Raw genomic sequence first — 20,863 nt, 5'->3', positions numbered from 1 at the left:
GCAGCCTACATGCAGTCACTCTGCCCTGCACATTCATACTGCGATGAAGGTCAGACTTCAGCTTGGTGCAAAACTAGTGGATCATGACAGCCAAATAAAATATGATATAATAAACATATGGGAGTGTTGCTTTCTTCTGCTGCTATCAGTCTTATGGATGTCAGTGGAATAAAGATTTAGCCTGTGTTGCATTGCCCTACAGTAGTTTTACAAACAAGGTGGATTTATATGGCTTTGGAGTTAAGCTGCTGCTGTGAAAACAAGTCCTGTAGAAATGTTTGGTGTGAGTGTATTTATAGAGAGGCTACCCTGGTTTCTATTGTATTAATGCTGACGCTGTCTTAAAATTATGCAGAGCATAATTCTTTTCCATTTCTGCTACAGGAGGGGTAGAAAATTATATTTTTATGGAAAGATTCCCAGTCTTAATATCCCTGGCTTAAAATAAACCCCTTTTTGAAAGTACTTGAATTAAGCTGTGTACTAAAAGCCAACAGAAGAAACTATATTGAATTGTCTTGCATGAAAAATTACTAGGAAATACATCTGGTGAAGCTGTGCAGCACATCCATGAGTAAAGATACATGACCACCATTGCAATTCAACACATTGCTCTGAAGTTCAACAAACACTGGAATTTGAGTTTGATGGGTGCTGAAGTCTATTTCACAAAATTACCTGGCCATGCGACTCACATATAATTGAAATAGGAGCTGATTGCTTGAATAGCTTTTATCAAATGGACTCAAATTTTGTATCTATCAAAATTCACTATATTTTCAAAATATATTTCTAATATTAGAATGTTGTCAAACACCGGAGGAAGAGGTGTTCTAATGAATGTTTTACAACATTTCAACATTCTCACTGGAGCATGAAAACAGTGTGCCCATGAGTAACCTGAAGAAGATGCAGGAAAATCCTTTTCCCTACATGGTACAGAAGTGACTTGAGGGCTCCTATGCAGCCGTTCATATTGCTGAACTTCTTAAAAAGTAAAGCAGAACTATCACATGTAAATCCAAGGGATGTATATGAAGGTGGGGAAGTTTCCTCCCTTCCCACTGATCTGCATGAACAGAGCAATAACATATTTATCTGAGGGCAAAGTTTGGGATCAGAATGTTGGTTTTGTCAGAAAAAGGCTTGGGACAGGTTTTCTTTTTAAAATAACCTTTCACCATAAAATGAATTCTTCTAGGGCTTACAGAATTTGGGGCATTCAGGTATATCCTGCAGTATTTTGAATCAAAACTGACAGACACTGGAGTGCGTGTTACCATCCCTATTTGTCTGAGAGCCTGGGATGCGGTTGATACTGCGCCTGTGTCCTCAGCCACAGGGAGGTTTGGATTTTCCAGGCTTGCAGTGGCACAGGGGAAGAGCAGCAGATGGGTGAAGGCCAACTGTGGGCTCCTATCTTAGGTAGGATAAGGTTTATATACCACAGGCAAAAGCAAGCTTTCTTCAAAGCACTGATCACAGTAAGAGCCTAAATAGGGTTTTCTAAACTGCTTTTTGAGGTGCCTATCTCTCCTTAATGGCTATAAAGAGAGTGTAGGGTGACTGGCCTCTGAAATTAGTTGCTTCCACTGATACTGTGAATATCTACTGAATGCCACCTGGAAAGTATTTGCTTCCTCCTGGCCCTCTGAAGATTGACCCCATTCACTCAGGCTATGCTCCTTGGTGAGCTTTTGCCCCTGCCTGAACTCATAGAGTGAAGGTTTGTTTATATCCAAACTGAATTAAAATTTCCATGTAGTACAGGCTATGGAGTTGTGTGAAAACTGCAGCTCTGACTCCAGGGAGTCTTGGTTTACAGTGAACCTCTTGAACAAAGAAACATGAATTTTCTGTTCTTCCCCACTCCTCTGATTCTCTCACGATGAGCCAAAGGAATTCAGTCAGTGAGGGGGTGGCTCAGGCTCTGCTCTTGGGGCTTTTCACTCAAATGAAGATGCTGACTCCTCATGAAACTAGTAGTGGGCTAAGTGTAAATTTGCTTTCCCATCCCAAGGACTTGCCTCTGACTATGCACAGAAATTTATAGTTTGTTTTTTAAAAAAATATTGCTCCCCATTACCCATAAAAGAGAGAGGCTTGTTGGAGCTGCACACCTCCCAGGCACAGTGCTATTGGTTGCCCTGCCAGCCCCATAATGTAAATTACCTTTGCACTTTGTAATAGAGTCAGCACCATGACAGGAACTCACACATCACTCAGTTGGCTAAGGGTAATAAAGAGGAAAATCAAAAGGAGCATGAGTTCATGCTGGAGGTATGTGCAATCAAGGAGAGAGATTTATGACAAAAGCTGAGTTATAATATTATAGGGTATAAACAGCTTCTTACTGTTATGTTTTCATACACCCCATGTTCCTTCAGTAAGTACAGTGTTAAGTTTGGGGGAGACTTAGCTGTGAATTTTTGCCTTCTTAAAAAGGCCTAGAAAAACACACTTGCATTTATGTGGCATAAAAATCGTTGCTGAGGTTCCTGCCAGTGTGGACAAGTACAAGGTAGCAACTTCTGGCTAATCGTCATCAAAAGCATACTTCAAAAGTCTGGTGTGATGATTCCCATTTGTTGACAGAGGTTTAGCTTCTGCAAAACTCACTTGGACCATTCACCACTCTGCAGTAACATCTATCATCAGTAGCCACTCGGTATTATGTATTTACCAGAAACAGTGCCAAGTGCCTGACACAGGGATGGCCTCACTACAGACTGTACCCAATTCATTCTCCTAAGAATATCCTGACTATAACATTATCCGAGCATCCTCTGGTACAGAGTAGCAATGGCTGTGCAGTCTTGGGACAAAGCTTTACCAATTTCCGTTGCAGATGCTGAGGGACCACCACTCTCTCAGGAGATGGCACACTGAGGTCTTTGGTTCCATGCTGGTGACTCCCCACAGAGCTGCTCCATCACCATCAGAGCTCCTGGGTATGGTCTGCAGTCCCAGTGATGTGGGCCAGCCCTGCTTCCTCTTTCCCCTTCACTCACACTAACCCCTGCCTCCTAGGTGAACAAGTGGTTGGTGTGCAAGAGAATAAAGAAAATAAAAAATAAAGAAAAGCAGAATGAACAACAAAAGACCCAGTTGTAACTTGGAATTAGGTCAGAATAGAATTTTAGAAGAACTGAAATGCTGCAGAACCATATAACAAAAATTGGACTATTTCAATGTGCTTTTTTTGTCCCTGTCTTTGTTACAAAGAGCAGCTCTTTGCACTTGATAGCATTATATGATCTGAGTTTCCCTGTAAAACTGCAAAAAGAACATTTCTGGTGTCTGTGTTTCTTCTAGTGGTCTTTATGCTGCTTTTATTCTTATCTGGGAAACCAACAACAGGCCCAGGCAATGAGATCTCCTGCCCACCATTTGCTCACGTCAAGCTGTAGCTACTACCTCAGTCAAAGTCCTAGGGACTGGTGTACACTACTGTGGTATGTCAGCCCTTCCTCTGGGTGCCCATTTTTCACACCATCTCACCCCACGACTCCACTGGCGGTGGTGAGATAGAGGGGGATCCAGGTTTAGCCCCAAAGAAACTGTCTCATAGTTTGACAAGAGGGTAGAATTACAGAATCATAGAATAAATTAGGTAGCAAAAGACCTCTGAATGTATTGAGTCCAACTTTTAACTGAACACCACCATGTCAACTAGACCATGCCACTGATTGCTGCACCCAGTCTTTCCTTAAACACCTCCAGGGACAGTCAATGGAAAACGTGGAAAACATCAGCCCACTTTTTATATTAAAGCAAAAAGGATGAAGCAGATGTTTTTAAGTAAACATGGACTCTTGTTATGCATATCTGAGAAGTCAAGAGAAGCTTTTTCAGAAGCAGGAGTAGCCCATGAATTTAAAGGAGTTTTAAATACTGTACTTTCCCATAAAGCTATAAAATCCTGGCAGAAAGCTCAGCAGCCAATCAAGAAGGAATGAACCTGAGCATGTTATAACTCAGATTTCCAATAAAAATGTCAGTCTGAAATCAGAAGTGGGTAGTTTTATAATCTTGAACTGAAAGTATTTTTTTAATTGCTTTCAAATGGGGAACTTAACAATATAATTAAATATATATATATAAAAACCCCCAAAGTGCTACAATCTGCTTTACTATCTGACTTTGTCAAGCTGATTATTATTACAATAGGGGAAATGGTGGATTTGATTGTCTTTTCTCTGGCACTGCAATTTCCCAGCTGTTTTATTGGGATTGTATTAAAACTGGACAAAATGTACTCTGCTGTTTCCATAAAAACTAGTTGAGCATTAAGAGTTAATACCAGCATTTTAAAATCATTAAAACCAGCCTATAGCTGTAGATTAGTGTGGGGTGAGATGTGTTATTTGAAGCAGGTGTGATCTGTCAGGAGCAGTGTTTTGGCATTTTACAACGAGGGAGGCTAGGTGCACAGCTGTAGACTGAAGAAAAATGGACCAGTGTGGGTACAATGGGCGGCTTTGTATATATGTTGCTATTTTGCTAATGCACTTTTAGCGTATATATAGATAAACAGTTCAAATATTGATTGGTATTTTGTGGTATTAATAGACTCACTTTAATCTGGTTTAGTCTCTAAAGTATATTACATTGATCAGTGACCACTGATATATTTTCTTAGTGAGACTAAATTATGCTCTTTCCCAAAGGATATGTCTGTAAACAAAGCGCCTGGAGGAATAGTTTGGATAGTGAAAGAGAGCTGAGTATGTGTCAGTCAGGTGTAAACTGCTGGAAATAACCTGTTACTGTTTATGGGACAGCTTGTACAGATTGCTTCAGAACAGAGTTGGTTGGGAGCCAGCAATCAAACACTTCTTTTGTTGGGAAATGCTGGTATGGGGAAACAGAAGTATTTCATAGGAATGTGTCAGTCTGATGAAGTTTTGATGAAATACAAACAGGGTCCTGCTGGAAGCCTACCATGTTCCTGCCAACCCTCACAAGTTGTTGTTGGACAAGAAACTGTTTATTCTTCTAAGGCTCATGTTGATAGGGCTGCCCCAACCTCCACAGGTCCTGACCCTCCCTGGTGCTGGTGGGGTTGGGCAGTGTGGAAACCTGGTCTGAGGCTTAGAGGGTGATCTTCCAGGAATTATTTGATTATGCAAATTTCAAACCTCAAATTTCAATATCTTCATTAGGACAAAACATTTTTTTACGTGAATTTTCTTTTCCATGGAGTGTTTCTATATTTCTAATTTTCCAAAATACAGTGAAGTTTTCAATTATTTTAAGTAAAGGTATCTTCCCAACAGAAGAAAATTTCAACTTAATCTCATATAGTCGATGGCACAGAAATGGTACTGAAATCATGCATATGGATTACCCAAACTTTCATATAAGCTCCTCAGGTCTTGATAGCAACTTGTTATTTGGGACAGGAACATGTAGTGGTCTTCCTCTGTTTAAAGTAGTAATATCCTTAATTTCATAATAGAAAACTTCCCTGATATGACTGCTTTAAAGAATGTTATTTATTATACTACAGGACTAGTGAAAAGTACTTTTTTAGCTATGTGGTGGTAACAAAATATAATTGAAATATGTAAACTCTGTAAGTTTATGGAAATGTTGAGTTAAACACCATAAAGACTGATAAGTAGATTTTAAGAACAAAATAGATTTCTGTGAGACTGACAGATTGTAGATAACATACAGATAGTGCTCATTCCTTTGCTATAAATATGAGAGTCTGTTTTTCTTCCCACCTATACTGATTTTTGTTTCCATTGTAACTCATTTTCTTGCAGTTGAGCTACTAGTGATTTATACTAGTGCAAATAAGAATTAGAATTGGAAGCATTACTTTCAACCCAGCAGTGTCCATTTAACTGTTACAATGGGTAAAGACAAGAGCTCTCAGCGAAGGTTGTTTATCCTTACGGGAAGGTACAATAAAAACCACAGGGGATTTCCCTTCTGGCCTGGGTGGAATTTTAAGGGATGGAAAAGGGTAATTTTTATTCTATACTTTAATTATCCAAGACCTTTGATGTTAGTGGTAGATATCAGTATAAATCTCAAGGGCACGAAGTTAATGGAATTACATTAAGGGTGAATTTTCCTCAAGGAGCAATCCACACACTCTGCTTTGCAGCTAAGAGTACTATAGGTCAACCAGGCTTTGCTAATTATTACAGATTATGTGAAACATGACTACTCAGACCACAGAAATATGTACTGTTCAATTACACATATATAACCAAAAAGACAATATTATTCTGAATCTTTCCTGTTGAACAAAATACTATAATTTTTTACTACCAGCCTCCAGCCAGGACCACTGGTATGTTAGCTGGAGGACCGTGAGTATAAAGTAAGGTCTTAAGAGTTTAATCCTTATTTTTGTACTTAAATCTTGTACTATTTGCATTCTCTGTTACTGGGACATTCACACGATCCCTGGTGACTCCTGGGACACAAAATGTGTATCCTGCGCAGCCAAAGGAGCAAAGCCAGCACTGTCACATAATAAATAAAAATGTGGAAGATGAAATGTTATAACATCCTGAAGGGTGTAGTAAGTGAAGTCAAGCTAAGGAAGAATGTATCCAGAAAGGCCCGTGAGGCCAGACCAAGTATTTTCAGTTCAAAATATCACAATGGGAGTGTGAGGGCATTATTTCCATCATCACTGGTGGTGGGGAGGAACAAGGGCAGAGATAGAGGAGGAGAGCTGCCACCAGCACTTTCAATGTCTCCAGCGTATAAGAGTGGCCATCATTAATCAGCCAGCAATGGTCACATGAGGTTACATGATATTATAAACTCCCTTTAGGAAAGAGAAGCTATTCTGTGGCAAGGCTTGGAAACTACTTTTGATGAGGACTGGTCTCTATTTGGAAATTTCCCATGTCTGTGGGAGAGGCATGTAGTTTGCTCTTATTGATGGTGAAGTTATGGTAGAAATTATTTAGAGGGAAAACTGTGTCGTAAAAGGGCAGTGGCAGGAAGAAAAATGTCTCTATGTACACAGTGGCTCAGTCTGCAAAAGCATTAATTTAAAGACTTCCTATGCTTTACTATCATTAACACATTGTAAACACATGAAGCTAACTATTCATAAAATAGCATCCATTTCATGGTCCAGATCACTCATCTCTTGTGGGAAACCACGCAGGAAGAGTAGGGTGAGCTCCTGGGGAATAGGAAAAATTTTAGTATCATTCCTTAAGGGAAGATAATATTTCTCTGGCCTATAAACAAACAGCTCATTTGAATGTGAGAATTGGTATAGCTGCAGGACGGCCATAGAATCCAAAATCCAACCCCCCTCCATGATTCTGCATCCCATCAGTACAGTAGAAGACAACTCTGGGTCTACAGCGAATCTTGTGCTTCTTAATCCTCAGCCTGATGCTTTTGCAGGTCTCACTTCAGAAGAAGTTAGGCAGAAAGTCCTACAGCCTGTGGCAGATAACTTAATTAAAATTATAAGGTGTCAGATAATGTGATGAGGTCTGGATTTCAAGGAGGACACAGATATTCACAAGATGAAGAAAGTTAAATATTGTGAGAGAAGATTTGAAAATGAATAAAGAGATTTGTCATGAAAAGTTGAAGAATTGAGTTTATTTTCTCTATCACAGAAAAAAATTGCAGCGTACATCTGTCACTCCAATGTGACATGGTTTACCCTTGTTCCTTTTTCCAGGCCAGTGGATATATTAGGTCATAATTCCATGGACAATGACAGATTTTAGGTCAGTAGTGATGGCAATGTCAAGCTGAGGACAGATACTGCATCACCTCTCTAAAGACAGCATCTCTTGGTTACCACTGTATTTCCAAGTGGCACTGTCATCTGCTAAGCAACAGCTCTTCCCTGTTTCTCATTCTGCATTACTCTACATTTCTAGAAACTTGCTTCTAGTCACTGCTACAGCTCCTTCACCTGCTTTTTGCTCCCATGGACATGAGCTCAGCCAAAACTTTGCTGAAAGCATGAAAAAGGTACTTTCACTATGTTGAATTCTGGGGCAGGAGAGTGGGAGGGAAGAGGGTCCATCTCCCAGCCCTGCATTCTCACACTCATACATCACAAAGACCATGGAGCCAGGTTGGAAGGGGCAGAGGATGGTGTCAGTGTCAGCCTTTCATTTTCAGTTGAAGAAGTTGTACGTGTGTCTGTGCTATTGAGGACAGTCTGGTCCTCTGTAATGAGATATAAGCTTACAGGAGAACTAGACTAATTGTCCCAGCAAAGTTCTGTAAAAACTCCTGTGGTAGCGAGTATAAATAAAAGATCCAACAGTCTCTTTCAATTAATATTACTTGTACTACACTTGAAATGTATACAGTGCTACATGAAGAAAAGCACATACCACCAGTGCAAGCAACAACTTCCAGCTCTGTAAGAAGTGGGAAACATATTTTTTGCTTAAATGAGGTTTGACTTAAACTTGTGGCACTTTGGGCAGCTGTTAAATTATATTTTGAACTAGCATTTGCAGACATCTTATCACATCCAGATTGAGGCAGAAATTGGACAAAGATGTGAATGGCCATTGTTCATCTGAAAGCTATTCCTGTATTCTCCGTAGAACTGTTGATATTTGAATTGGGGAAATACCCCTCTCTCTCTGTTAAATTGTTTCACCCCTCCACCAGCGGCAGTTGTGTTTTCTTGTAGTGAGCCCATCCTTTGGATGACCTGTGCTGAGGCAGCAAGGGCTGGGGTAGAGGGGGACCCACTTTTTACCTGTCATCTTCTCCGGAATAAGACTGACAATCTCAGAAAGCCAGCATCACTTGCAGTGCAGCAGAAAGATAACCTACAGAACTTGGTTAAATGGTTGCACGAGATATAGGTGTATACTTATGTATAAATTTCTCTTGACAAAGAAATGGCTAAGTGCAGCTGGGCAGAACAACCATCTTAGCCTTCCTTTACATTTCTTCTTGCAGAAGTTTTACCAGCAAGAGAACCCACTGGTCCACTGAGCAGTGATGGGGCAGAAGCTTTGGTCTTTGTTTTTGCCTTCGATTGATGGACTCTCAGACTTGAAACCAGGCATGCAGCTTCCCTGAGACCCAGTCACTGTGCCAATAACACAGACTGGTGAAGATATCTCCCTAGGGTGTGGTGAGGATGTATAAATGGTTGAAAAGAGCATTGAGGTACTCAACTGAAACATACTTGATACTGTCAGATAATTGTTATCATCTTTATTCATTGATAAATAGCTATTTGGATAGTCCTTGGGAAAATGTGGACATTTGAAAAGAGGCCAATAATATTCTTTACAGGAAAAGCAATGACCATAAATTTGAACATGCTTTATATAGGTTACATCTGAAGAATGAAAATATATCTGTAGATTAAATTACTACATTTGTAGAGTATAAAAATAGGATATAGTCATAATCCCCCTTTGAGTAAAGGAGGCAAAAAAAACCCCAAACTAACAAAACAGCTGCTTTGCAAAGTTTCTAGAGGCAGAGTTCAATAAAACCTTGATGTATGTAGTATGTATAAGCAGAACTGAGCTTGGATATATTAATCTCCATAACCCTTTTTTTTGCAGCCAAAATATGCCTACATGGAGTAGATTAAAAATATTTATACAAGGCAAAATTCCAAGGCTAGTGAACATCCTGTTGCCAAAGACATTTTGCGGACAACAATATATCATTTTACCACATACAGTAGTTACTGCTTTCACAGTGAAAGAATATGATAACATAGATATATACACATGAAATTCTGAAATTATGTTTGTGCCCACAAGCTGACTGCAGTGTCTCATATGGCCATGCAGGAGACCAAATCCTCCAAGTGACTGCAGATGCCCTCTTTCCAGGCTGTGAATAATTTTTTGAACTCCAGGAAAAAGCTGTGTAAGTTAAAAAATAATGTTATTTAGACATGATGGATGTCTTTGATTGCTAGCTATAGACTTGGAGTGAGTTACCCTGCTGCAACTCAGATTTTTTAAGTGAGGCAAAGCAGTGCTTTAAGACTTCATCACCTTTAGAAACATTACTGAACATTACAGAGTCAAAGCTTCCTATGCCCTTCCCTTGTGGGTCACAGAAAGCTATTCAGAAAAAATAAATCAAGAAGGATAAGAGTGAGTCAGACCAAATATCCACACAGTCCAGAGGCCCATATCTGAGAGCAGACTTTGAATTATTTCTATGCCAGAGTGTGCCTGATCTCCTTGAACCTGCTCCTGCCCTACATTGCAATGAGTTCTGACATTTTATTTCTTACTGTTAGATAGCCCCACATTTTTTTTCAAGTCTGCCATGGGTTTATCTCAATTGGTAAAATTCCCTCTTGAAAAAAAAATGAGGCACAGTGACCATCTCCTCCAAGTTCAACTTCTTTGAGGGACATAATAGCACATATTTCTGCAAGATCTTCCTCAGGCTGAAGACTCTAAGCCAAATTTCATGTTTTTTGGTGGAAGTACTTCCACTTCAGTGCCCATTTTTATCTTCATTTTCTCTCTCTAACTAGGTTGCAATAATCTCTTAGAGATGAGGGGATGAGGACACAATCATCAAACTGTACATGAACCAAAGATTTATATAAGAAAAAAATGTTAACTTTTGGTGTGGTTTTTTTTTTCATTTTTTTCTTTTTTTTTTCATTTTTTTCTTTTTTTTTTTCTTTTTTTTTTTTTTCTTCTTTTTTTTTTTCTTCTTTTTTATTTTTTCTTCTTTTTTATTTTTGCTTTTTTTTCTTCCTCCTTCTTTTTTTCTGCTATAGTCCCTTCCAGAAACACTTCTGGTTTATATGCTGCTTTGGTATATGCCTTCTATGGGTTCAACCTCCCTCTGGTGGGTCCTGTCTATCTTCTTTTACTATAGACAGAACTCAGAGAAACTGTGATCCTGAAGCACACATAAGTACTCCGTGTTATATTTCTAAAATGAGGAGGAATTAATACAGACTTCTATTTCCCAGTTTCTTTTGCTCAAAAAAACCCCAAAGAATACTGTGAAAATGAGCCTTAGAGACACACAAACAGTATTGCAATAGAACATGTCAAGTATGATTACTTACATTAATTAAAAATACTCCGACTTAATTTAATGAAGTGTGGTTATCTCTAGTTTTGGCAAAATAATCCTGTTGCTCTGCCATTTTTATTGAGAAAAATAAAAACAAGGTATATGGGAAATGCCAACAATAGATAGAGATGTTAAACATGCTCGAAAACCAGGTACCTTAATATTCTGCTTAACAAAAATTAGTCTGAAATAAAAATTAAACAAAAGACAATAAAAACTGTCTTTTCTAGATGATGCTGGGGAATAAAAAAACCCAAAGTACTTTTACTGGGCATTAAATAAAACTGTTTTCATCTTGGCACAGGGACAGACAATGTTATGACAAAGTTAGCATCATTTTTTTGTTTTCACAGCACATTTTGTAAAAAAAAAGTATTTGCCTTGGTTTGATGTTCACTTTGAGTTTTTTGAAGAGGTTAGAGGTCTATGAAAAGAATGTAAGGAAATTCCTCTTCTTGGATATTTTTCAATCTGAAAATGGAGTATTTCTTTGATTAAAAGAAAAATTAAATAAAGAGTCTTTTATATTTACTTTTGAACTCATTAGTTGGATAAAACTGAATAATCATTCAGATCTTGAGTTTTGGACTATTTGAAAAATGGTTTAAAAAGTCATTTCAATACAAAGAAATTAAAAATTTAAAAATTTTCATTTCAAAGCGTGTACTTTCTTCATACTGCTTAGAACTTTCAACACAAAATTGCAAAAAACAATTTGTTGTCTAACCACTTGCAGTTTGTCAGGATTTATTTATTTGTTTACTGTTTTGTTGTTTGTTTGTTTTAAAACTCTTGGGCAAGCTGTTATTGTCTGCACTAATTATAATGACCCAATGCACAATAATTAGTCCAATTTTTTAACTCTACACACTCTGAACATGAACCTCATATTGAAGAAACCAGAGCTAAAAAACTGACTATAAAATAAATGAGTATCAGGGATTATGATGTTTTGTCACACAGAATCGTAAACTAGATAAATAAACTTTATTGGAGTCAATATCCAAAATTATTTAAGCTCTTCCATGGTACACATCAGTGTCAAATTTTTTAGATGATTGCACATTCCAAAACCACTTAATTTACAGTGAAGGAAGGCTGGACTCTGCTTTTTATCTTTACCAAGCTTTCAAGCAGAAACAAATACCCAGGCCTCCCAAAACTTAAAACAGAAGCAATAAAGTACCAAAGAAAAGATGAGAACTTCCCCATTCCACAACAAAACTGCTATTGGGAGCTATATTCCAGGACATCCTGTCTTGATTTTTCTATTTAATCTATTCTTCATCTCAACTGTTTTTCAAACATTTTCAGTAAAGATCTTTAAACAATTGTGGAAATGTTTTCTCTTAATTGAAAAAAAACCAAAAAAAATACCCAAAAAACCAAAGGGGACATTTCAGCCAGAAAAGCCCTTTAGGATGGTTCAGAGCGTTCTGAACCCAGTGCCACTGAGGTGTCACCCTCACACAGGTGTACAAGGACCATGTGTTTGCAGAAGTGATGTCCTGCATTGTGCTTGAGACATCAGAGTTTTCCCTGCTCCCAGACTTTAGGCATCCTCTACATAGGCAAGACGTGATTCTGCAAACACTTACACATGTTAATTGGTAGTTCTGATAGACACAAAGTCACTTTGACTCAAATTTGTTCAAATGCATGAAGTCCGAGGCATGGAAGTATAACACAAAATTAAATGTAACCTTGCTTTTTATTTTCCATCCAACTCTTTTTTTCCCGAACTACACACTGTAGCAAATACTTGCTTACTTCTGCATTTCCCATGACTTTTTCTCCCTTACTATTGTTTGGTAATGACACTGTTCTATGGTAATGATAAAAATATTTTAATATTTTGAATGCAGTATATATTAAGGCTGTTGTTGGTTGAAAATTATTTCAAGATATATTTAAATTACTTGTAGTTTTGTTTTACCTCTTTTTGCGCTCTATATTCTATTAGAAAAACATTTGGCCTGCCCTTTTTTTTTTTTTTTTTTTTGAATAAAACAAGCCCATTCTTTTCCAATCTGGCAAATAAAACTTAATAAAATTATATTCTTTGATCTCTACCTAACAAAGAACTGTATATTGTTAAATGAAGTGGAACTGCAGCTACACAGTTTGCTGTGGATGCATACTCCTGGAATCAATTATCTATAGATTTTAGAGGAGGACAGAATTTACAGACATTTCAAATGGGAATTGATGGTGAGCTGAAGGAAAAACAGAGATGTTTCATAGTGGTGCAATGACAAGAAAGAGATCAATAAAACACTATGAAGAAAAATTTTAAAGGAAATAATATTTCCAGATTTATATATAACATTTCATTGGGCACCACCGGAGGAAATAATTTAATTATTTGCAGAGATAAATATGTACATCTTTTAAAATGGTTTCTGTGAGAGTTACTCAATAGTATGGAAATTTAATTGCAGTTTTAATACCTATGTATTAAGTAAATTTTATGTATCACAAATTGTTAATAAAGTGGTGATATAATGTCCATTCACCTCACAGAAAGAAGAGTGCACTGTTAGAAAGTTTACCATAACCAGCAAAGGTGATGGAAACTGCCACTATTACAGCTGCTGCGAGAGCCATGTCTGTGCTTTGCTGGACATTCAAAATGCACTGAGTACCATGGTGAAGGAAATGCTTGGATATTTTCTAACTTGCTATCAACAGATGACTGCTGTGAGCAAAAGGTTTATAAATGGAGGTCCACCTGTGTAACATTTGATGCCAGATACATTCATATCCTCGTGCAAGAACTGTTACCTCAGCCTGGAAAATTGGACACAGAATTGCACAGGCTTTGCATTCAGTTCAGAAAGACAGGGTCTCCAAAGAGAGATTCTATCTATTCTATTCTATTCTATTCTATTCCATCCTATTCTATTCTATTCTATTCTATTCTATTCTATTCTATTCTAATCTCCTCAGTGACTCTAAAAACAGTGCAGAAGTTGACTCAGATGCTGACACTAATGCAGCGGATACCTACAGAGGGCCAAACAAGTCTCACAGGTGACTCTGTAGGTTATTCAAGCCAACTGAACAGTTCAATTCAGCTCCAAATCAGCAGCACCAATTATAGTTGCATGCTGAATCTGCACCTGCTTCACTTGGGCTTGGTATAGGTGTCAGGCAGAATGAGTTCACAATTTACCTCAAAGCCCTCCTAGGTGCATCCCTGGGATATATAAAGAAAGCATTGTAACAAGTCCTAGAGCTTTGATAAATATAATATAATGCGAATCATATGCTTTAAGAAAACCCAAACCCAAACAACAGTAAAGATCTATTTACCTTTCAGCTTCACCTCTAGCTTGCCATTGTATATAAATTGTCTTTGGAATTTTGGCTTGAAGCAATGCTGCTCTTTGATAAGGCATCCAGAGTGACAGATGGAGACAAAACAAGACATAAAATAAGCTGTGAAGGTTTGTACAACTGTACAAGGTAAAATCATGAGTTGATATGAAGAAAGAGCACCACTGATCATAGAGTTTAGTGTGGAGAAAAGTAAAAAAAAAATAAATGATTTATCAAGGAAAAGTGAACAGATATGGATGGTCGCGGCACATTTTGGAGGGGGGGGACCCCTGGGGGTGTCCCCAGGGGGGCCCCCTAGGCTGTGAGTTCTCTGGTGGCAGCAGGCAGGCAAGGAGACTCCACACGGCTTCTGAGGGTGCTCATTAGATGAGGGTTTATTGGGGGTCCTACCCCCGGGAGGCAGCATGGTTTCTGAGGGAGAGGGGGGGAAAGGGGAGTGAGGGGGGAAAGAGGAGGGGGAGAGAAGGATTGAGAGAGCACCGGCCAGGAGAGCCGCGAAGAGAGAGAGAAACGTCCCCCGGCACACTGAACAGGGAAATTCAAAGTGGGCGCGGAACAGATCGGGCCAATGGCATTACAGACACAGGATACTGCAGGGGAGGATCACAGGCTTGGAACAAACCAGACATTTTTTGAGGGGTGAGACAGAGCATACCATTTAACTAAAATATAACACCACAATTCACCCTTTTTTGTTAGAAAAAAAGATGAAGAGAATTATGATAATTAACAATTTAAAAATGAAGTAGTAATTACACAGTTTTACAGCATAAAATAAGTACAATTGCAGTGAGGATAAATTGAATACACTATAAACAGTCCATTTGAATTGCTATTTGCCTTTGGTGGGAGGTATTGTTCAGTTCTGAAAGGGTGTTAACACAGTATAAAGTAAAATGAGTATTTTATTGTAATAAACGGCTTATGTGGGTCCATGTTGCAAATTTTTAAACTAATTTAAAGCATGGGCAAGTGCTTAAAGGGCTTCAGCGTTTGGCACTTGTTGCAGTTCAGTGGGTGCCCTGCAGCTGGGCCCCACAGATAGGAATGTCCGAATGACCCTTAACCTTAGCTAGACCCCATTGGCTGAGTGCCAGATAGCTCCAGCCCCCCTAGACCCAGACCTAGATAAAAAACCTTCCCGCCATTGTTCGGTCTCTTTTCCTGCATACCACCAGAGAATAAACACCTGGAAAACGAGCCTCTCTCTCCTGGTTTCTGTGGCACTGCTCCTCTGAAGTCCCCAAGGCTGAGCTAGCAGAACAGTTTGGGGGGACTGAAAGAGGGCTCTGCCGCAGGCACTAAGCTCATATGAGAGTTTTGGGATTGGCCTTTTCAGCGTGACTGGCCCAGTGGTGTCTTACTTTTTCCAACTGGCTTTTCGGAACACCACAACCCCCAGTTTTAGGCTATGGCACGACTTCTGTTCCCCCTCTCAGGGACAGGAAAACACCTGGAGCCCCTGGACTCCACACAAATTTGTGGCCTCAGATTCTCACCCTTGGATCTGAGCTTTACCACTGCTTCCACCTTCCAACCAGTTTAACCTAGAAGACCCCCGGTTTTAGGTTGTCCCCCCCTCCCTCCTTTTCCCTCCCGCCCGGATCTCCGGGGCCCATGGGAATGTGGAGGTAGGGGTTATTCACCACAAAAAATCGCAAAATACTTTCCCAGACACCATTTTAGGTTATCAGTCACCCTCAGAACCTACTGAGGACAGCATAAACCCAAAAGCGATTCTGATCCAGCAGTCTAATACTATCTGAACACTCGCTATTCAGGAAACAATTGAAAACTGCTTCTTGTGGGATCTACCCTTGTGACCTGACAGGCCCCTGCTTTCTAAAACTGAAAACGGGACAGACAGTCTGCAACATGAGCACACACTTAAACTATAAAAGCATAATTGTAAAAACTACTTCATGGGGATGGGAGGGAAATGGAGAGAAGACAGGTATGGGATAAGCATGATAAAAAGGTTAGAGGGTTTTAGGAGAAAAGTTCTAGCTGACGAGCTCTTTTCAGCTAGAACAAGTAGATAGGGATTGGGAACTGGGAAGGTTACAGGGAGCCAGGGACTCTGCGGAAGAAAAATCTTTTTGGGGTGCCCCGAGCCTTCAAGCAGTTTGTTCCTGGTGAACTACCCAAAATGAGGAAAAAAGGGGTATGGATTGCAGAGAAGGATATCATCTTGCTCTGGGAATAACAGGAAAAGGAGATAATGAAGTACAATTTACAATTCAACTAAATATACAAGGCTGTTAAAACTGGTATTACAAAATTATTTTAGCTTTGGGTTTTGGTTTCTCAGCTTCCCAAATTCCAGCTCCCACCCTGTGAAATTTGGAAGGCGGAAGGTGGGAATTAGGAGCTGACAGGGGGGTTGCTTCTTGAGAGACAGGGAAGGGGCGGAGCACAAGCGAGAAAGAGCGGGAAGAGAGGGATTTAGGGAAGGAGCAGAAGATGGTGCCGTGCCATGTGGCTGGAGCCATCTTGGCTGACACGTGGTCGTGGCTATGTTGGATAATCCTGGGGCTTTGTTTAGGGGAAGGCGGGTTAGGGATGAAGTTAGGGAGAAGGGGCAGCAAGGGAGGGAGAGAGTAAGACTGAGGAAGGAGGTCACAGAACTGACGAAAGCAGTTTTGGGGGGTCCGGTGCCCAGGTTGTCTGGTGGCTCACTCGTGGAAACTGGTGGGCTTTTGCCACTGCTGTGGTCCAGGGCATTGGCTGCTTGGGCTCGACGCTCCACACGGTCTGCCCGCTCTGAAGGGGCCCCCCTGCCGCCGCCAAGCAGGGGGCCAGGTGCGCTCTGCATGGGGCGCGCACATGCAGTGGCGGGGCCGCGCCGGGGCCCGGGCCCACGCTGCATCTGCGCCGCACTGGGGTCGTGCAGTGCCGGGGCCCGCCGGGGCCGCGTTGCTGCCGGGGCCCGCGCGGGGCCGGGGCCGCACCGTGCCAGGCCGTGGCCACACTGACTGGTGGTGGAGGGCTCGCAGGGCATCTGCACGGTGGTGACAGGGCCGCACGGGACCGTGGCTGCGGCTCCACCGCCGCCCCTCCATGGTGCTGGAGGCGGTGCTGAAGTGGTGTTCCGCGGGGTTCTGCGCTGTACCGGCGGGGCGGTGGTGGTCTCAGGGTCGTCAATCCTCGAGCCCAGAGTTGGGCGCCATTTGTAGCAGCGCGTTTCGGCTGGGGGGACCCCTGGGGGTGTCCCTAGAGGGGCCCCCCAAGGCTGTGAGTTCGCTGGTGGCAGCAGGCAGCAAGGAGACTCCACACGGCTTCTGAGGGTTCTCGTTAGATGAGGGTTTATTGGGGGTCCTACCCCCGGGAGGCAGCATGGTTTCTGAGGGAGAGGGGGGGAAAGGGGAGTGAGGGGGGAAAGGGGCGGGGGAGAGAGGGGCTGAGAGAGCACCGGCCAGGAGAGCCGCGAAGAGAGAGAGAAACGTCCCCCGGCACACTGAACAGGGAAATTCAAAGTGGGCGCGGAACAGATCGGGCCAATGGCATTACAGACACAGGATACTGCAGGGGAGGATCACAGGCTTGGAACAAACCAGACATTTTCCAGGGGTGAGACAGAGCATAACTATTAACTAAAATAAAACACCACAATGGATTTAGGACAATGAGTCAGGAGGATGTTTCTAGCTGTCCCACTTTGAAGGTTCTGTACGGAAGTCAAGAGATTTTTGTCTACTTATCCTTTTCTTACACTTCTTTTTGCTAACTATTAATCTTTACATTTTCAGATAGAAAAATGAAAGTGAAGACCTTTCCTATTGATGGATTTGCTGTTCACAGTGCTCTGTATTAAAAATGTGGATTCTAATACCTGCTGTCCTACTTTATTTTGATTTGAGTTTTGCATTTTCTCTTTTCATGTTAATATTTCAGATTACTCTTGATCACATAGTTAAATTTGGCAAAACTACAAGAGTATCATGGGGCAGGACAAATAGAAAATACTAATTACTTCATTCTACCTAGGATATAGGTGTGATTGCTTTCTTCCTACCTACCTTCCTTTCTTCTACCTACCTTCATTCAACCTAGGAGATAGGTGTGATTGTTTTCTTCCTACAATGCACACCTCTTGGAACTGGGAGGATCTAGTTCCAGTTGTCACCTTTTCCATATTATCCTGAAATACAAGAAATAGGAGTCCTGCAGTCATTAATTATTTAGCTTATAGCTAATGGAACGGCAACTCTGGCAAGTGCTCTGACCATGAGACCATCATGCCATCGTGGGAAACAATCATATCCACTTCCTCACTGGAGTTTGGGCTGCTGCAAAAATTGGATTTTTTCATGTCACCATGAAGAACATGAAAAGCCCAGCTCTCTCTGTGGTTGTCCACCAATGAAGCAACTTCTGAGGGTCTAAGTACAACAAAAATTAAGGACTCGTAATTCTTTCAACTGATATAGATGAAGTAATGAATTCAGGTGCCTACAAGGCCAAGCAGCTCTAGGAGATAATTTGTTCTCTGGGTTTGAATAGAGTTCAGGATTCCACCTGGGCACCACTCCTGAAGAAGCAGAAGCAGCAATTATCAGGAGTAGAAAGATCAGAATGATGTTAAAGCCATGGTTCATGTTTACAGCCTAAGCACAGCTGCACTTAACATTTGTCAGTGAAAGAGGCCTCCAGCTGTCTTGTTGACAGGTACTAACCTTGCATTGCTCTGCCACAATAATAGATTGTGATTATGATCAAAAATAAAGTATTCTGTTATACCCCTGTAGCCACACACCTTTTCTGCTCTGTACTCAACAACATTTACATACACAGTCAGTAATTCAGTGCGTGTGCAACTGTGCAAACAGTAACACTAGATAGCACTGTTTCTTTTAAGATCTTCTTTACAGATCTCTGGTTGAAACATAATCCTGACCTAACCATGCCCTCCTCTTCTAGAAATGGGATGGTATTTGAAAATATGATGGTACTATGAAAGCCTGTGGAGCTGAGAATGGGGACATTTAAGCTGAAGTGTTTGATCTTTGCACTCAGAGTTAAGCATCATTTAGACAGCCAAGTGGCTTAATTTTCAGAAGGGCAGACTGACTGAAAATGTGCTGGGTAATTAACATCCCAACAGTCCATTTAAGTAACTTAATAATGTTATCCCTGATTTACTGAGTAGGCCTCTGGCTTGCAATCAATAGCACAGCCAGAACGAGATCCCAGAGCACGTAACTCCCCCTCCAGCGCTTCTCTTCATTAAGCAATGAGTCAAGTTTAAACCTCTACAGATATTTTGTGGATAGAACGGGTAACCTCTCGCAGCAGGTGGGGTCAAAACACAGGCATGCCCTCACCAGGGACTTCCTAAGTAATATCAGATCTGCCCACACCTTCATTCCCTGAGCAACTTCCCAGGTTTTGACTGTCTCACAGAGAGAGTAAAATCCAGCCTCAACCCAGTAGTGGCAGTAACATGAGCTCCCCCCAGGGCCAAAATTTTTGATCACACACTCAGAAATATCTATGTGAACAATCCCCCTTTTAATGCTATTTCTGTATAAATTATGTACTACTCCTTTCCAGCCAACTTTTTTTTTATCAGCAAAAGTTATTTGGTAAGGTTTTTGTTTTCATACTGAGTTTTGATTAAGGAGAAGGAAAAAAAGAGCTTCCCTTCATTTTCACAGTATCTCTCGGCAGAGCAAGCACTCTTGTTTCTACTGTGGGATTTTGGTTTTCTCTACAGTATGTCTTGACAAATAGCCCTCTCTGATTACTGTGCTTGCACAAGATTTCGTTATGGTTTTGATAACATGCCACAATCTTTAAGTTTCTGTTTGATATAAAGAGTCTGTCCCTGAACAGTAATCATGAGAGAGTAGGGAATATTGAGTGTTAGAGTTTCCATATTTTATGAGCTGCCAAAATAAATGATTTAGGGCAGAGAAGCCTGTATTAGTAGCAGATCTCCAGCTTCACTAAGGCAAGATACAGCGCTGACGAGTGAGCCAGTTTGTGGGAACTTATTTTTAGTTCCATTGTTATGACTTCAGTCTTCAGAGCCCAGATTCCCAGGTGGTATGAGTTGATCTAGTTGCATTGTCTTCTGTGCAACTGTGAGTTCTACACTCATTTGTGATTCTCTCCATAGCCCATGTCTGTCTAAGCATCTGGTGCTGATGAGACAAGTCTCTTCCGGACATATCCAAAATTTTCATTTTTCCACTGCCCAACATGAGCAGTGTTTTGATTATTTGCAGTGCTTCTTGGGGTCTTTCTGATCCCTGCTATACATAATTCTGTATCTGACTGTAAAACTGGTATCAGTCAAAGGGGAGTCAAGTTAGCTTTAAACTTTGGCTGGCTGCAAAAGAGGAGTAATACACCAGAGATCAAAGGGAAATATTTTCCAAGGGTCTCATCCAAGGGAACTCCTCTTGGATGAAAATATTCCAAGGGCCACACAGACTGTAAAAAGTCTCTCCAGAGGCCAGAACTGCCCATT

The 20,863-nt window shown here is 40.8% G+C and overlaps 2 long non-coding RNA genes across 4 annotated transcripts in view; one reads left to right on the top strand and one right to left on the bottom strand.

The window, feature by feature from the left end:
* LOC137470262 (uncharacterized) overlaps positions 1 to 20,863 on the bottom strand; it is a 78,382-nt gene that overhangs the window by 38,491 nt on the left and 19,028 nt on the right. Inside the window, exon 4 of one of the 3 annotated variants that reach the window (XR_010996973.1) lies at positions 13,473 to 13,836. The exons of the other annotated variants lie outside the window; for them this stretch is intronic. This is a non-coding gene — a long non-coding RNA (uncharacterized lncRNA). Of the gene's footprint in view, positions 1 to 13,472; positions 13,837 to 20,863 lie in introns of those variants that run through there. 3 annotated transcript variants of the gene reach the window in all.
* LOC137470261 (uncharacterized) lies at positions 14,122 to 20,136 on the top strand. Its single transcript, XR_010996970.1, has 2 exons — positions 14,122 to 14,345; positions 18,581 to 20,136. It is a non-coding gene; the product is annotated as an uncharacterized lncRNA (long non-coding RNA).

This window comes from Anomalospiza imberbis, chromosome 3 (assembly GCF_031753505.1).
Source record: "Anomalospiza imberbis isolate Cuckoo-Finch-1a 21T00152 chromosome 3, ASM3175350v1, whole genome shotgun sequence".
NCBI lineage: Eukaryota > Metazoa > Chordata > Aves > Passeriformes > Viduidae > Anomalospiza > Anomalospiza imberbis.
This window is presented reverse-complemented; position numbering and strand designations above follow the sequence as displayed.